Genomic DNA, 18855 nt, shown 5'->3' with positions numbered 1-18855 from the left:
CTTCCAGAGGAACCATCCCGGCATTTGCCTGGAGTGATTTAGGGAAATCACGGAAAACCTAAATCAGGATGGCCGGACGCGGGATTGAACCGTCGTCCTCCCGAATGCGAGTCCAGTGTCTAACCACTACGCCACCTCGCTCGGTGCGCGTAGCTTTAGAGTGTGTCTTGGTCTTCTCTTGTCATAGGCGCGCCTAGTTCAGCGCCTGCTATACAATGTTTCCTATTGCCAACCGGTGTAATGGTGAAGGCGTACGCCAGCATAAATGAGGTATGCCACAATAACCATCTCTGCTGCAAGCTCGTTCGCGTGGCACGTTCTGTGGGCGAGGTGAACCAGAGCGTTTCCATTTATTGGATTGCCGCTTTAAGCGTGGTTCGTACGACCGAGCTCAAGTGTCGTCCACAGTGACGATCCTTCCAAAGAAAGTCTTCACTCTTCCTGTGGTAGCGATTGGGTAATTCCACTGCAAGTGCATAACGTTGACACTGTCGCACCTCGGTCATTGAATGCAGTACCCAAAGCGAGGTAAGATGTCATCCGCGTCATAGGGCTGGCCTTGCGAGACGTCAAAAGAGATTGGAGCACTGACGGTGTACGTCGCCTTCCGTCTGTGTGAGGAAAGTGATCGAGATGCGGAGCGATTGTATTGAGGACCTGTGAGATGGCCAACGTCTGTCAAAGAAGTCTGGTGTCAATTATAAAAGTGTTGCCATTACTTTTTATCCATTTCACCAATTTTCTTCAACTTTGGAGAAGGTTTTTAAAGTCGGAATTGGACTGAAGAAGAAATACGAATCAACGGATCTGTATATGCACCATCTTTTATTTTCATACAACATTCCTCTGTTATCTTGAACTGTGTAATTTCAACAAAGAATGAATTAACTCCATAGAGCAGTTATTAGAGCAGGCCTGAAAAAATAAATAAAATCCGTAATGACGTGTGGTATGTTGAGAGGAAAAAAGAGAAAATTATATTCATTTGTGTTATGTGACCAGGCGACAGCTTTCGGTTTTTATCAACATCATTGCCCCAAGAAAATCTGTCACATTGACTGCAACTGCATTTAGCTGATTAGTAAAGGAAGAAGTTATGCTGGAAAATACGCAACACAGATGCACAGGGGTCCAAATATACAACACAGATTCCAAAACTGTTTTACGTTTAATAATCCACCAAATAAAGCAGTACTTAAAGTGGTAAATTTGAAACATTTTTAGTAACTGCGACATCGCGGAATTCCTTAGAGCACTGCTCCTGAGTTAAAATCAAAACTGTAAGATGATGATGGATCATAGTCTCCGAAACGCGTCGTAATTGAAGAATTAAAGAATAGTGACTGGTTTCGTGGTGCTTGTTTATTCATGTTCATATACAAAGGAAAAGAACAGGTTTATTAAACACTGAAACAGCATCACTGGTCCCTCTATGCCTCGCACAAACAATAAGTTGAAAAACTGCTATAATTTATGCGCTTGGGAAGAGCAAGCGCAGCCTGATGCGCTCCGCTAGAAAGTGGGTCGAGCTCAACAGCTCAGGTGGACAGAACCCTGCCAGAGAAGGACTAGCAGATATCGGGATTCGATTCCAAGGCGGGCATACACTTGCCTCCTGCAGCGAAAGGTTTTAAGCATATTCAAGGCGGTGCTTGGCCGCGTTCGTGGTATAGAATCAGAATCCAGTCTAGCTGCGTCTCGGCTGGAACAGGTAACGTTGGCTGAACGCTCCGCGCCTAAGGGGACGCCTGGCACTTTAGTAAGTAATCAAAAGATCAGTACGTGTCTTGAATTACACACTATCTACGCCACGATCAAGCAGCATTTCCTAGTCCCCCATCTTTATCGAACGTAAAGTTTGCAAGGATATTTTTCATATGCTTCACGTTGATTTTCACATCCTTCAGGTTGATGGATGTAAAAGTCTTCAGTTATTTATTTTATTTAGAGTTTGATGATGTTGGAGAATCGCTGGTACGTCAAATATTACAAGCACAGAAGTAATAAACAATCAGTTAAATAAATAAGTAAAAGGGAAATCAAAGATCAATGCACAGGTTTTCCAGCCACTCAACTACTTTAGAGCAGTTCTGATGTAGCTCTTCATGAGATCCGGTAAAAAGCACGCACGGGGTAGTTCTGCACTATAAACTGCATTTTCTGCGCACTCTCTGCTATTACAACTTGGTGAATCTCGTCATCCTTAGCTGTGGGGATTATCGCCTGTTTTGCCTGCCCCACATCCTATTCGGTTTAGTTTGCGCTAAGTGACCTGGGATTTTGATAGTTGGGTTTTAGACTAGAAAGGTGTCTTGCTGGAGCGAAGATAACGACTCAGATACAAGATTGAAAGCGCTAGCTAACAGGATCACGGTAATTCAACCGGCTGACTGACATTTCGGTAGGATTACCGAAACTTGCTGGATGACATCACGTATGGGGAGAAACAGATTGTGCTGCATTCTTGTCCGTAACCGAGCGAGAGCTTATTAGCATCCTACGCGAGGCCAACGAACAGGCGTTGACAGAACTATACGAGATACGAGTGGTGTTCAATAAGTAATGTAATACATTTTTTTTTCAGCAAATTTTGCTTGAAAAAATGTGGAATCTGTTGTGGGACATCGTGGAGTATTCCCACTTCAGCCCCTTAATTTCACGAAGTGCCGACAGATAATGGAGCTGTACGTAGCCTTCAAAATGGCGTCTGTAACGGAAGTGCGTTCCAAGCTGCCACTGAGTTTCTTTTGGCGGAAAAACAGAACATCGCAGATATTCGTAGGCGCTTGCAGAATGTCTACGGAGATCTGACAGTGAACAAAAGCACGTCAAGTCGTTGGGCAAGGCGCCTGTCAACATCGCAACAAGGTCGCGTATACATATCTGATCTCGCGCGTGCCGGTCGGCCGCACACAGCTCTGACCCCTGCATGTTGGAATGTGCGGACACTCTCATCCGAGGTGATCGCCTATTGGAACGTGCGGACACTCTCATTCGAGGTGATCGCCTGATCACAAATAAACACCTCGATGCACAACTGGACGTCTCTGTTGATAGTGCTGACACATTCTTCCACCAGTTGGGGTACTCAAAAGTGTGTGCCCGCTGGTTTATGAGGCTAATCGTGGTACTTTTTTGTCGAACATCGTCACAGGCGACGGAACATGGATGCATCACTTCGAACGGGAAACAAAATTCCAATACATGGATTGGGTCCACATCACGTCTCCTCCGAAGAAATGGTTCCAAGCCGCACCCTCAGACGGGAAAGTTATGGCGACAGTAAGGATCAATTCGGAATTGCGTTGTGCTACCTTCAGGAAATGGAAGAAACTACTTCAGCGTCTTTGTCGCTACAGAAACGCGAACTTCCTCTTCTCCATGACAACGCAAGGCCTCAAACAAACTCTAGAATGAGATTTTAAACTCTGCAGCGAAGTGTGCGCTGATATGAAACTTCCTGGCAGATTAAAACTGTGTGCCGGACCGAGACTCGAACTCGGGACCTTTGCGTTTCGCGGCAAGTGTTGTACAAACTGAGCTACCCAAGCACGACTCACACCCCGTCCTCACAGCTTTACTTCTGCCAGTACTTCGTCTCCTACCTTCCAAACTTTACAGAAGCTCTCCTGCGAACCTTGCAGAACTAGCACTCCTGAAAGAAAGGATATTGCGGAGACATGGCTTAGCCACAGCCTAGAGCACTTGCCCGCGAAAGGCAAAGGTCTCGAGTTCGAGTCTCGGTCCGGCACACAGTTTTAATCTGCCAGGAAGTTTCCTCAAACAAACTGCTCACCCGAGAGGAGCTCACAAAACTTGATAGGACTGTTCTTTCTCATCCACCCTCTAGCCACCATCTCGCACTTCCCGACTTCTATTTGTTTGGCCCAATGAAGGAGGCACTTCCTGCGGGAAGCAGTACGTGGATGATGGGGAGGTTATTGATGCAGTAAGACGTTGGCTCCGACGTTGAACAGTAGAGTGGTACCAAGCTGACAGTAGGGTAGCATTAAGACAGCCGCACTAAACGCAAATTATGTTGAGAAATAAAGTTCTGTAGCCAAAGAGTGGGGAATAATACGGTGTATTGGAATCCTGGATAAAACCTACCTGCTTTCAGAAAAAAATGTCGCATTACTTACTGAGCATGTTGACATGGAGAAGGAATTTCAGATGGGACTGGGAAGGTAGTCCCATTTCAGTCAACTATACGGCTAATTAAGATGTGGAGTACATTTATAGCTGTGACAGGGCACTTCTATTAACCTTTGCGGAAGTATGTGCAATAATAATCCATCTTATGTGTTATGTTTATGACATTGTACGGCATTTTTTTATAATTTAATATGCTTTACACTTTATGTACACTATTCACAGATCAGATGATGGTAACTCTGTTTTACCAATACCAATCATCGTAAATAAAGGTTTTACAAATTCGATCTTGGCTGAGAAGTTGTCTTTCTTCAAAGTGAATATTTACAGATAGCCCCTTATTACTCGGCAACGGCCTTGCCGCAGTGGATACGCCGGTTCCCGTGATATCACCGAAGTCGGGCGTGACCGTCACTTGGATGGGTGACCATCCAGCCGCCATGCGCTGTTGCCATTTTTCGGGGTGCACTCAGCCTCGTGATGCCAAATGAGGAGCTACTCGACCGAATAGTAGCGGCTCCGGTCGAAAGAAAACCCATCATAACGACCGGGAGAGCGGTGTGCTGACCACATGGCCCTCCTATCCGCATCCTCAACTGAGGATGACGCGGCGGTCGGATGGTCTCGATGGGCCACTTGTGGCCTGAAGACGGAGTGCTTATTACTCAGTACGAACAAGTTAACCTTCTAAAATTGCCCAACTCGACTGTTGTTGGCGGAAGTGGAAGCGAAAAGGAACAACCACAGCTAAATCAAGACCTGACAGATCTCATACTGACGGACAGAGGCCGTCGAGCATCGCGAATGGTATTCTAAAAAAAATTGTTTGAAATCCGAGGGAGGAATCACTCGTGACTTCCCAGTGCTCCCAGCACTCCAGCTAGCAAAACGACACTGTGTAGCGAGTTGAAAAGAACAGGCTGCAAAGGTAGAGCAGCTCCTCGGAAGACCCAGATTTGAGCGACGCCACTGGACAGAAGATGACTGGAAACGACTGATTTTGAGTGATGAATCACACTACACCCTGTCGCAATCCGATGAAAGGGTTCTGGTTTGGCATATGTATGGAGAAACGTACCTGTCGTCGGGTCCAGCGCCAACAGTGAAGTACGGATGAGGTTGTGTTTTGGTATGGAGGTGTTCTGTGTGGTTAGGGTGTGGCCCTTTTATTGCTCTTAAAAATGCTAAATACGGAAGGATATGAACACATTCTACAGCACTGTGTACCTTTATGACAATGTACCCGTCGAAAAGCACTATCTGTGAGGTTGTGATTTGTGGACAATAACATTCCTGAAACTGACTGGCCTGCCAGAGTCCCTGCTTGAACCAAATGTAACACCTTTGAGATGACTAAAAACTTCGATTTCGCTCCAGACTCCAGCGTTCAACATCGCTACCTCCTCTAGTTTCGGCTCTTGAGGAAGAATGGGCTGCCATTTCCCCACAGCCATTCAGACACCTCACTGAAAGTGTCCCCAGCAGAGTTCAAGCTGTCATAAACGCGTAGAATGCGCACATCCAATATTAATATCCACTGACACGTGTCCAGAAACTTTTGATCCCATAACACCGCTACCTTGAAATCGACTGAGAAGAGCGCTTCAAATCAAACAATCCGTACACCTTATTTAGTTTCTACCACTGCAGTAATTTGTTAAACTGTACACGATAACTGATTTGTTGTTGAGAAAGAGATACGTTTAAAACTTATTTTGATGTGAAAAACGTTGTAAAATCATTATGTTTTGAAACATGAAACATCATACATTAAAACAATTACCTCTGTCATTTTCTTCCTCCACGCTTTTCGACGATAACAAGAAAAGTGACTAACAGATATAATTTACATCATAAACAGTAGCCTTTTCAGAATCATAGCTAGACATGGATGACAAGACTTCATGATAGATATTATTTTATATGTAAACTGGAGGTGGATAGGGGGAGAAACGACAGGGAAAGGAGGACATCACTGCTGTCAGCTGTATCGGAACATTACGCGGAGTAGGTGGTGGCGAGTGAATAATAGGTACTGGACCGGGATTCGAACCCAGGATCTCCTTCTTACTAGGCAGGTGCGTTGACGACTGCGCCAGCCGAGACACAGCCTGATCGCCACCGCGCAGACTATGTCCATACGCCTCACGACCCATCTACAGTCCCATCGAGCGCCACCTATCCGCAGCCCTGTCCATTTCCTCCAAACTCGTTACTCTGGGATTCCCATGGGAGGTCGGATGTATTTGTGCATCCGCACAGAAGAAGGTGGATCCGTTGCGCAGCTAGGCTTAATTAATTACATAAATGCGCGGTATCTCAATCATATAAGATATTATTTTGTGAGCACGGAAGAAGAGCTACATTATTCTCCAGGCGAATTTCTCCTGCCTTACCAAGACCGCATATTTCGTTTAGAGCTACCATTCACTTGTAACTGCTTTTCTGCAGGACAGAGAGCACTAACAATTTCTTTTTTATGAAGGATGACTTATGAACTCTTTATGTTCTTTAGTAGCTTCATATATCTAGAAGATCTCTCTTAGTTATTAAATCTCTGATGTCAACCTCCTAGGTCCTTTTAAGAAATGAAGGTTACATTGAATTCATAAGAGGAGTAGTTCTAGTCCGGTGAACAACAATGAAAGGGGCTCTTAGCAGTGGCTGTGTTGCGGGAACAGTACCGACAATTTCTCGAAACGATTCAGGAAAGCTATAAAATAACCTACACTGCGGTGGTTGTAATGTGATGGTGCATGCCTCCATTCGTGTAGCAGAATAAAAGACTTGGATCAGAATATATGACTTCCGTTGAGTTGATTTTTTGTAGCCTCAGTGAAGTTTGCGTTATTTGGTTGAGCGTGCACGGCCGGCAAGCGGCAGTAGTTACCCTCGCAAGTATTCTGAGAATTACCCCAGGACATCAGACAGTTGACGCCGACAAGACGAGGACTCTCTGCAAAGGTTCTCCTCATCGGAATGGAAGCCTACATTTGAGCACCACAGGCGCCACAATAAATTGGGGAGCACAAGAGCTCCAGTTGCTTAATAACAATGAAATAGTAACAGCTACTTAAGACCGAGACAAGGCTACTCCGTGCGAGAAAGTGCTTGACGAGCTAAGTGATGAGAACAGTATCAACAGTAAGGAGAGTCTAAAAGGGAGGGGGCGAGGGCAGCCATTCTATAATTCGCTGATGATTCTCAGAAGAAGCTGCTCTAGCAGAACGTGTTGTCTACCCATTAGCTCGTTAGACACATTTGTCCCTTTTTTATTTTATTTTATAGGGTTCCTATCCGAGGTTTCCTACACCCCACTATGCAAACATGGACATTTTATACAACTAGCATAATATCACAACACTGGGGCGAAACATTCAGCTATGCAGGTAATAAAAATGCAATGGCTAGTGCACAGGACTCGCATTCGGGAAGGCGACGGTTCAAACCCGCGTCTGGCCATCCAGATTCAGGTTTTCCGTGATTTTCCTAAATCGCTTAGCCAAATGCCGGCATGATTCCATTGAAATGGTAAGGAAGATTTCCTTCCCCATTATTGTGCTCCGTCCCTGACGACCTCGTTGTCGACGGGGCGTTTAACACTCGTCTCCTCCTCCCGGGCAATATAAACACCCCATGACTAGGTACAGGAACAAGATGTCCCAAGACGAATGGTCAATATTCAGGGAAATGACGGGAAAGCTCATCTGAAGTAACAAATTACATGTGCGGAGAATTCTTCCGTGTTGTATGGCGGTGGTCTATGGAATTCTTCTATCCCAGACGTTTCGTCCAAGGCTATGTTGGACATCTTTGGACTTGCCCCTGGTTGTGCTGAGTCTTGCCGACTGCGGCAAGACTTATGCAAACCAAGTGAAAAATGCAAACCAAGTGAAAAATCTTAAATTTATGAACAGTATTGATCTCAACATTGTCTATAAATGTGTAAAAAAATCGTTCTTAATTTTCATTTGGGCCGAAATCATGTTAATTTTTTAACGTTCGTTTTTCTCCGCCTGAGAAAACAGTTTCAATTAATTAAGTCATATATCGAAAACGATTAAACTCATTGCAATTTTTCTTTTCGTTGATGACCGAAATACCAAGTTCGTCAAGGGATTTTTCAAAAGTTTCGCATCTCGTTGATTTTGCTGTGTATAAGCTTCGAAAAACGGCATTTTATTGTATTTTTGTCAATACTTAACTCCTAACAATAATGATCTTTTTAAGTCTCTGTCACCTACAAAATCACGTAAAAATTCTGAAATTCAATCATGGAATTCATCTCTATTATGTCTCTAAAAATGTAAAATATCTAGTCTTAACTTTAATTGGGCCGGAGTTACGTATTTTTTAAAAAAGAAAAAATAGGTGAAATTTTCGCTCCAGGGAAAGTTCCCCACACGATAACTGACAGGCATAATGCTTTGCGCGGCGGAAATGGCAACATCGTGGGACTCTACAATGCCAGGCGTATTACTGGTTTGCTGGTGGGAGCAGTCAATCACACTCGCTGTCAAATGCCAGTTAATCTAAAACGGACTATAGCGCTTCTTCTCTAATTCTGTAGTACATTACACCTGCCGTTCCTTTCATTATGACACGGTCCGATTTCGTCCTTTCCGCCCTGCTGTGCCTTGTGGGGTCGCCCTCGAGTTGTTAAGTTACATCCAGCAACACTGCGCAGACGTCAGCAAGATCCATGACCTCAGCTAACTGGCTGCAAGCGACGCTCGTTCCTGGAAGATTAGTGGTTGCAACGCTGGACCCACAGACCGCTTGCTGGAGACGAGCCAACGCGGTCACGTTTCACTGCGACCGAAACGAGAAACGAACACTATTGAAGGTCGTGCGAATGCTTTCCTGCATGTGAACTTGAAAGGAGCAAATCACCTTTCGGTGCGTGACGCAGAATATTTAAGTCGATAATTATCTTCTTTCTAATATACGAACGTGAAAAGAAGTATACCGTGCGTAGATGCACAAAAAATATAACAACTGGCACCTCAGAACCCGACCAAGATAGATGGCGCGGTGCTAACACACTAGACATGCATGTTTTCGGGAGAATGCTGTTCAAATCCCCGGTTAGGCATCCAGATGTGGGATTTTCCTTGATTTCCATATATCGCTTAAAGCAAATGCTGTAATGGTTGCTTTTTTAAGGATACCACCGGTCTCCGTCCCCTGAGCTTTTGCTCCATCTCTTGACCTCGTCAATGGGACTACAAATACCTACATTCTTTCTAACGATACGCACAAGTCTGCTTTTCGCTGTTATTGCAGCGACTACTTTGAACACGGAGACTAACTCAAGCTCCATCATTCAATGTGCATAGTACGTCACAATGTGTATATTTTGAGAAAGATAGGGCATTAAAAAAAATTATTTAATTTTGTATTTAGGCATACTGTGGACAAAATGTATCGCGCAGTGCGCACAACATTAAGATAATGTAGATACATAGTTCTTTTAATTAGTCCACAATGAACAGTTTGTGTGCCATCTCAATTACGTTAGTAAAGTACAATTTCAAACAACGCGATTAGGGCGTATGTCTACAGCAATAATTAGATGTTATAATTGTTGACACAACTTCACGGAAGAAATACGCTATTCCATACTGAACTTCTGTCAGTCGTCATGGCTATCATACTGTTAATTAAATTAAGACGTACCATTCCACCGCCGGTCGTGATTGTAATGTACATCTACATTTATACTCTGCAAGCCAGCCAACGGTGTGTGGCGGAGGGCACGTTACGTGCCACTGTCATTACCTCCCTTTCCTGTTCCAGTCGCGTATGGTTCGCAGGAAGAACGACTGCCGGAAAGCCTCCGTGCGCGCTCGAATCTCTCTAATTTTACATTCCTGATCTCCTTGGGAGGTATAAGTAGGGGGAAGCAATATATTCGATACCTCATCCAGAAACGCACGCTCTCGAAACCTGGACAGCAAGCTACGAGGTGCATTCAAGTTCTAAGGGCTCCGATTTTTTTTCTCCGGACTGGAAAGAGATAGAAATATGCACATTATTTTAAAATGAGGCCGCGTTCGTTGTCAATACGTCCCAGAGATGGCAGCACCGTACAGCAAATGGAATTTTACCGCCAGCGGCGAGAATGAGAACTGTTTTAAATACTTAAAATGGCGACGTTTTCCTTACTTGAACAGCGTGCAATCATTCGTTTTCTGAATTTGCGTGGTGTGAAACCAATTGAAATTCATCAACAGTTGAAGGAGACATGTGGTGATGGAGTTATGGATGTGTCGAAAGAGTGTTCGTGGGTGCAACAGTTTAATGAAGGCAGAACATCGTGTGACAGCAAACCGAAACAACCTCGGGCTCGCACAAGACGGTCTGACGGCATGATCGAGAAAGTGGAGAGAATTGTTTTGGGGGATCGACGAATGACTGTTGAACAGATCGCCTCCAGAGTTGGCATTTCTGTGGGTTCTGTGCACACAATCCTGCATGAAGACCTGAAAATGCGAAAAGTGTCATCCAGGTGGGTGCCACGAATGCTGACGGACGACCACATGGCTGCCCGTATGGCATGTTGCCAAGCAATGTTGACGCCCAACGACAGCATGAATGGAACTTTCTTTTCGTCGGTTGTGGCAATGGATGAGACGTGGATGCCATTTTTCAATCCAGAAACAGGGCGCCAGTCAGTTCAATGGAAGCACACAGATTCACTGCCACCAAAAAAATTTCGGGTAACCGCCAGTGCTGAAAAAATGATGGTGTCCATGTTTTGGGACAGCGAGGGCGTAATCCTTACCCATTGCGTTCCAAAGGGCACTACGGTAACAGGTGCATCCTACGAAAATGTTTTGAAGAACAAATTCCTTCCTGCACTGCAACAAAAACGTCCGGGAAGGGCTGCGCGTGTGCTGTTTCATCAAGACAACGCACCTGCACATCGAGCTAACGTTACGCAACAGTTTCTTCGTGATAACAACTTTGAAGTGATTCCTCATGCTCCCTACTTACCTGACCTGGCTCCTAGTGACTTTTGGCTTTTTCCAACAATGAAAGACACTCTCCGTGGCCGCACATTCACCAGCCGTGCTGCTGTTGCCTCAGCGATTTTCCAGTGGTCAAAACAGACTCCTAAAGAAGCCTTCGCCGCTGCCATGGAATCATGGCGTCAGCGTTGTGAAAAATGTGTACGTGTGCAGGGCGATTACGTCGAGAAGTAACGCCAGTTTCATCGATTTTGGGTGAGTAGTTAATTATAAAAAAAATCGGAGGCCTTACAACTTGAATGCACCTCGTACACCGCGATGCAGAGCGCCTCTCTTGCAAAGTCAGCCACTTGAGTTTTCTAAACATCTCTGTAAGGCTACACGCTTACCAAATAACCCGGTGACGAAACGCGCCGCTCTTCTTTGGATCTTCTCTATCTCCTCTGTCAACCCGACCTAGTACAGATCCCACACTGATGAGCAATGCTCAAGTATAGGTCGAATGACTGTTTTGTAAGCCACCTCCTTTGCTGATGGACTACATTTTCCAACGACTCTCCCAATGAATCTCAACCTGGCACCCGCCTTACCAAAAATTAATTTTATATGATCATTCCAGTTCAAATCGTTCCGTACGCGTACTCCCAGATATTTTACAGAAGTAACTGCTACCAGTGTTTGTTCCGCTATCATATAATCATACAATAAAGGATCCTTATTTCTATGTATTAGCAATACATTACATTTGTCTGTGTTAAGGGACAGTTGCCACTCCCTGCACCAAGTGCCTATCCGCTGCAGATCATCTTGCATTTCGCTGCAATTTTCTAATGCTGCAGCTTCTCAAGGGAGTGCTGCAAAGTAATGCCTCCGAATTTTGTTATTCTGGTCTCAAAATCTGTTGATGTATTACATGCCATGTATATTAGTTGGTCGACTTTCTCGTTTTGCTGACACAGGTTGCAACCCTCTGCCATTAGAGGGCAACGAATTCTAGCGTGTAATATGGCGGTGTATAACGTTAACTATGTCGGAGCGTGAGAAACGACGTGCTGTAATTGAGTTTCTAGCCGCAGAAGGCTCGTCCACACATGGAGCACCCTCTCCTTGAGCATGACAATGCCACAGCACAAACGAGCACCGCAACAATCTGACGCCTTGGGTTCACTGTCATACATCATCCTCTATACAGTCCCGACTTGGCGGCATCCGATTTTCATCTGTTTCCAAAACTTAAAAAAAACACCTTCCAGGACTTCAGTTTGACAGTGTTGAAGTGGTGCAAGCAGACGGGAGGCTGTGACTCAATCAACGAAATCGAACATTCTACAGTAACGGTATCAACAAACTGGTCTCTTGTTGTGAGAACTGTGTTCGTCGGCAGGTTGACTGTGTTGAGAAATAAATATGTAAACATGAAGAATAAAGCTGTAGAATGTTAAGTTTGTTTTATTATTTAAATGAGGAGCGTTCGCATAAAAAATCGGAGGCACTACTTTTCAGTACGCCGACGTAATGAGGTTCCCTAATTTGCCTATACATTGGAAATGTTCAACTCTGTCTCATAGGGCTTTCTTATTGGTGAAACCAAGATTTTGTCAATGTCGAACTCAATCGCCAGCCTATGTTATTATAGTGACAGAAATCCTACAGGCAAATGCTTGACCAAACTTCCGTGGAAGCACAACAGTAGCCGATTTTGGGTGTGAAATGTGACTTTTATTCGGAGGATGACGCCGGCCAACTGCTATCCAATAGGCAATCTTCAACATCTATCGTTGTTCTTCTGAACTTCCAGTCCTCCTCTAGATGGAGTCTTACGTGAAAATATCTTTAGTTATTATCACATGCTAGAGTACATAAATTTTTGTTATCTATGCCTCAACGTTTTGGAAGCTGTAGCAAATTTATCTATTGGCAGCATCCTTTTCATCTGCAGAGTCCAACTCCACCTCATAAGTTCTCTACCATTATAAAAGGATACTTACCTGTACATGCACTGCTGAATACAATCTCCTGTCTTGACAGTCTTTATAAAATAGTAAATAAAGTTGTTTCCCTCATTTATGTACTGAATAACAAAACTAGAATTACATAACGATCAGCTGCAGCCCTCATATCTGTGGTTGGCGAAAAGATGCAACATCACGTAACGGATATGAGGCATAACGCACATTTTGTCCTTACGACTATGCCTCATCTACTAAGCACTATCGTCTTCTAAATGTTTGGATAATCCTTATGTACCATGAATCTAAACCTTGTCTATTTATGAGTTGATAAAATAAGTTGCTTTAATTATGAGTGTTTTCTAGCATCTGAATTCTTGGGTCGGTTATGTAAGATCCAGTGAAAATTTTCCAGCGTTTGACCTATAAAAAGTAAGAGTACATAAATCAATGATATCGTTCATTCTTCTGTTATAAACTGTTGCTCCGGAAAAAATTCAAAAAAAAACTGTTTTTCGGTAAAAATGTTCAAGCATGTATTTGTTTGATTTCGTGTGTGAATCAATAATGTACAAAATTTCTATATCTTTCTCTTTTTGCAGAACTGTCTGTGCTATTTTATCTTCCATGCAATAAACTTTAATTTAAATACATTCATAATACAGTTAACTGATTTTTATGAATTGTACAAACATGTCATGATGTTAGTTTGCGCAATTGTATGACTCGTGATCGCTGGCACATTTGGCATTAAGTACATCAAAAGTATGTTCAAAATTGCAAGAATATGGGCCACGTTGAAACTTGTTACCGGCTGTGATTAAGTCAATAAATTTATTTAAATCATAATCGTACTTCAGGTGTTTGAGATGGAAATCAGCCTGAAATGGATTGGAATAACATTTGGTAATGAGGTTAACCGAGATGCATACAGCTTCTATTAAAAGAGATTCTTGCTAGCTTTTTAATGTCAGAGCGGTAATGCGGACGTCTGCCATGGGCTGTAAATTACATAGCCATAAATAACGTCACACATAACAACTATAATGTCTTGGGAATTGCATAGGATGAGTCTAAGTTCTAGGATAATATTTATTAGAGTGAGGCAGAGCAACATCACATATTGCCTGCAATGGGTAAATTCGCAGGATACGATTATAGTGTTTATTCTTTGGTCTGGGTGCTGCTCAAACGTATCGACGATGAAGCTGGTGATAGGTAAGATCAATTGTCAGATGTGTCACAAGTATCTCCCAGAAGTCATTTCCAATGAGCTTTAGGCATGGTCTCAAACAATTTGGAACGATTATTTCAGAAATACTTGAAATGCCTCAATGATCTGGTACCCTGACATAAAGAAGGCTGTGGCAGGGTTACATTTTATAATATCAGTTTTAATTTTAAGCAATGTGGTTATATTAGTATGAAAGTTTCATAGTTTATATGTGTCACCAATACTGGAATGTAGTATGCGTATGATGCTTTTGCGATAATTACTTCATGTGATGCAATAGCCTTTTATGTAATATACGTACCGGTAAAGCATTTCACAATATTGGATTTTTCATTAAAATGACATTGTTTTACTGAAGAGTCACAGAAAATTCAGTTAACAGGTTCTGAGTACCTTCTGGGGCTTTAACGGGCGCTAGAGTTCTTAAATTTTCCGTTGAGGACGGAAGATCCATTAATACAGGACGTAAAACAACTACGTATACGAAATTCTGTAGAGTTTTTAGAGGAGATAAAAAGAAACAATTTTGTTATGTGGCCCCAATTTTATGGGTTCAGCGTTTCTTTGCCAGAGATCTTTATGGTGTTCGTGACTGGCTTCCCTCGGGCCAGCGTTCACAGTTGTTTTGGCTGCTTCATATGCAATATGTTGACGTTGGAATTTGATTCGCAATAGTTACGTCTCACTGCCAGGAAGGGTAAGTTTTGATTCCTGTTAGCAGTTTCCACGTTGCTGGATAAAAAGTTACATTATTGTTGTTTGTGTTATGTTGACTGGAATACCCTCTTTCAAATTCAGGGAGCGAAAGGCTATTCACAACTTGTACACAAATCAGACGACAGTTACGAGTCGAGAGGTATGAAAGAGAAGCAGTGATTGAGAATGGAGTGAGACAGGGTCTGTCGGGCTTGCTTCTCCTTATCCTGCGAACAAAAAAATTGATCAAATGGCTCTGAGCACTATGGGACTCAACTGCTGAGGTCATTAGTCCTCTGGAACTTAGAACTAGTTAAACCTAACTAACCTAAGGACATCACAAACATCCATGCCCGAGGCAGCATTCGAACCTGCGACCGTACTGCGAACATCCTGACAGTAAGCGTGCGCTCTGTATTGTAGACACAATGTCTTAGCAAGAGAACACACCGAAAGCGTGGACAGCGTGCCGTGTACATCTAGTGTGACAGCAGTCAAGATGAGATGGTCTTAGGGTGCCACAAAACCAGTGACATAACAAATACTTACCTTAGAAGACAGATAATGAAAGGCAAATCTTCGCTTATAGCATTTGCACACTGAGAGAAAGCTTTTTACAATGTAAATTGGAATATTCTCTTTGAAATTCTGAAAGTAGCAAGGGTAAAATACAGGGAGTGAAAGGCTATTTACAACTTTTACAGAAACAACACGACAGTTGTAAGAGTCTACGGACATGAAAGGGAAACAGTGGTGAGGCTGGGTTGTAGCCCATCCACGATGTTATTCGATCTGTACATTGAGCAAGCAGTGAAGGAAACCAAAGAAAAATGCGGAGTAGGAGTTCAGGGAGAAGAAATAAAAACTTTGAGGTTTTCCGATGACATTGTAATTCTGTCAGAGAAAGCAAAAGACTTCAAAGAGGTGTTGAATGGAATGGACAGTGTCTCCAAATGAGGATATACGACGAACATCAACAAAAGCAAAACAAGGGTAATGGTATGAAGTCGAATTAAATCAGATGATGCTGAGGAAATTACATTGGGAAACGAAGCACTGAAAGTAGTAGATGAGTTTTGCTGATTGGGCAGCAAAATAACTGATGGTGGCCAAAGTAGAGAGGATACAAAATGTAGAAGAGAAATTTGCTAACATCAAATAAATGTTAGCAAGTCTTTTCTGAAGGTATTAGTCTGAAGCGTAGCCATGTACGGTAATGAAACATGGACGATAAACAGATTTGATAAGTATGGAACAGAAGCTTTTGAAATGGGCTGCTACAGAGGAATGCTGAGGATTAGATGGGGGGAAAAGAAATGTGTGGCACAACTTGACTATTAGAAGGGATCGGTTGATAGGATACTTTCTGAGACATCAAGGTATCACCAATTTAATACTGGAGGGAAGTGTTGGGCGCAAAAATCGTGGAGGAAGACCAAGAGATGAATACATTAAGTAGAGTCAGAAGGATTTAGGCTGCTGTAGTTATTCGGAGATGAAGGGGTTTGCACAGGATAGAGAAGCATGGAGAGCTGCATCAAACCAGTCTTAGGACTGAAGACCACAACAACAAAAAACTAAAAACCAAAACCCTCCCGAACAGGCCATGAAGGCCAACGGTACCGACCGCCCGCCGTGTCACCCTCAGCCCATAGGAGCTACTGGATGCGGATATGGAGGGGCATGTGGTTGGCACATCGCTCTCCCGGCCGCATGTCAGTTTCCGAGACCGGAGCCGCTACTTTTCAATCGAGTTGTTCCTCAGTTTGCCTCACAAGGGCTGAGTGCCCCGCTTGCCAACAGCGCTCGGCAGACCGGATGGTCACCCATCCAAGTGCTAGCCCAACCCGACAGCGCTTAACTTCGGTGGCCTGATGGGAACCGGCGTTACCACTGCGGCAAGGCTGTTGGCAACAACAACAACAACAATAACAACAACAACAACAACAACAGGTTGTATTTACATGAAAGTTTCTCCTGATGGTTACAGATTCTTAACGGCTGATTACACTGTACCCGAGTTAGCTGACATGTATCTCATTTATTGGGAGGCATGATGCAACAGTCGAGCAGCAAAGCGCCTGTATCTACATCTACAAGGATACTCTGAAAATCACAATTAAGTGCCTGGTAGAAGGTTCATCGAACCACCTTCACAATTCTCTATTATTCCAATCACGTATAGCACGCGGAAAGAACGAGCACCTATATCTTTCCACGAGAGCTCTGATTTCCCTTATTTTATCGTGGTGATCGTTTCTCCCCATTTAGGTCGGCGTCAACAAAATATTTTCACATTCAGAGGAGAAAGCTGGTGATTGGAATTTCGTGAGAAGATTCCTCCGCAAAGAAAAACGCCTTTGTTTTAGTGATGTCCATCCCAAATCCTGTATAATTTCAGTGACACTCTCCGTAGTAGGCCTGTTGCATTTTCTAAGTGTCCTGCCAATAAAATGCAGCCTTTGTTTTAGTGATGTCCACCCCAAATCCTGTATAAATTCAGTGACACTCTCCTTAGTAGACGTGTTACATTTTCTAAGTGTCCTGCCAATAAAACGCAGCCTTTGTTTAGCATTCCCCACAACATTTTCTGTGTGTTCCATCCAATAAGTTGTTCGTAATTGTAATCCCTAGGTATTAAGTTGCATTTACGGCCTTTAGATTTGACTGATTTATCGTGTAACCGAAGTTTCACGGATTCCTTTTAGCACTAATGTGGACGACCTCGCACTTTTCGTTATTTAGAGTCAATTGCCAATTTTCGCGCCATACGGATATTTTTCTAACTCCTTTTGCAATTTGTTTTGATCTTCTGATGACTTTACTAGTCGATAAACGACAGCGTCATCTGCAAACAACCTGTATGTAGAACGATTTCCAGGGAGGAGGTTCCCAAATCATGTCAAATTTCGACGACTTGATGGCCGTTTTCGTGAAACCCGATACCTTAGACCAGATCAAAGAGAAACTTATAAACCTCGCAATATGCGAACTGTTCAGTCCGTTTGGCTGAAGCTGCAGCCATTTTTCGTAAACAACTAGTTGTTTTGAGCGTGTTAGACAATCATTAACACGCTGAACCAGTGGTTGGTTGGCTCTGAGCACTATGGGACTTAATTTCGGAGGTCATCAGTCCCCTAGAACTTAGAACTACTTAAACCTAACTAACCTAAGGACATCACACTCATCCATGCCCGAGGCAGGATTCGAACCTGCGACCGTAGCAGTCACGCGGTTCCAAACTGAAGCGCTTAGAACCGCACGACCACACCAGCCGGCTGAACCAGTGGTGCACTAATTTATATGAACAATATTTCCAGGAACATCTCTAAAACAATATTCATCACACGGCAGTTTGAACACAGTCTTCAAAACCTTCATGAACTCCGGCGCTGGTAAGGTGCACTATGACATTTTTCTCGTTTAAAAAAGTGTTGTTCTTAATCTTCTCCAAACATTATAGTGACCAAAACAAGAAAAAAATGGCTAGTAAACGTGGGCTCCAAAGTGCATACCGAAAGAACTGTGAGCAATTTTTTATGTTCGCTACCGCGAAACATCGTTTACGTCAAACTAATGTTCGCTACCGCGAAACACATAGTTTACACCAAGTAAGTGCGCATAGCTCTTACGGTATACTTTCAACTGTAGGCGTTTACGCTATTCATTATGACACACGCTGTATATAGTTCTACTAGACAGTTCTTGCGGTCTCAACAGGCTCTGTAAATCTTGGACTTCAGGGTGGCTTACAGCATAGGCACTCATTATAAGTTTCGAGCTTCCTTGTCACTCACGACGGCAAGTTCTGCGTTCGATGTTTGTGCATGGAAAGCCACCACATTTT

General features: G+C 43.4%; 1 pseudogene; it reads right to left on the bottom strand.

Moving 5' to 3' along the window:
* Positions 1–16802: 16802 nt before the first annotated feature.
* On the bottom strand, positions 16803–16920 carry LOC124614360 (annotated as a pseudogene).
* Between the last annotated feature and the right edge of the window lie 1935 nt (positions 16921–18855).

The sequence above is a fragment of the Schistocerca americana genome, chromosome 4 (genome assembly GCF_021461395.2).
Source record: "Schistocerca americana isolate TAMUIC-IGC-003095 chromosome 4, iqSchAmer2.1, whole genome shotgun sequence".
Lineage (NCBI taxonomy): Eukaryota > Metazoa > Arthropoda > Insecta > Orthoptera > Acrididae > Schistocerca > Schistocerca americana.
The sequence above is the reverse complement of the archived record's forward strand: the minus strand, read 5'-3'. Positions and strand labels throughout refer to the sequence as shown.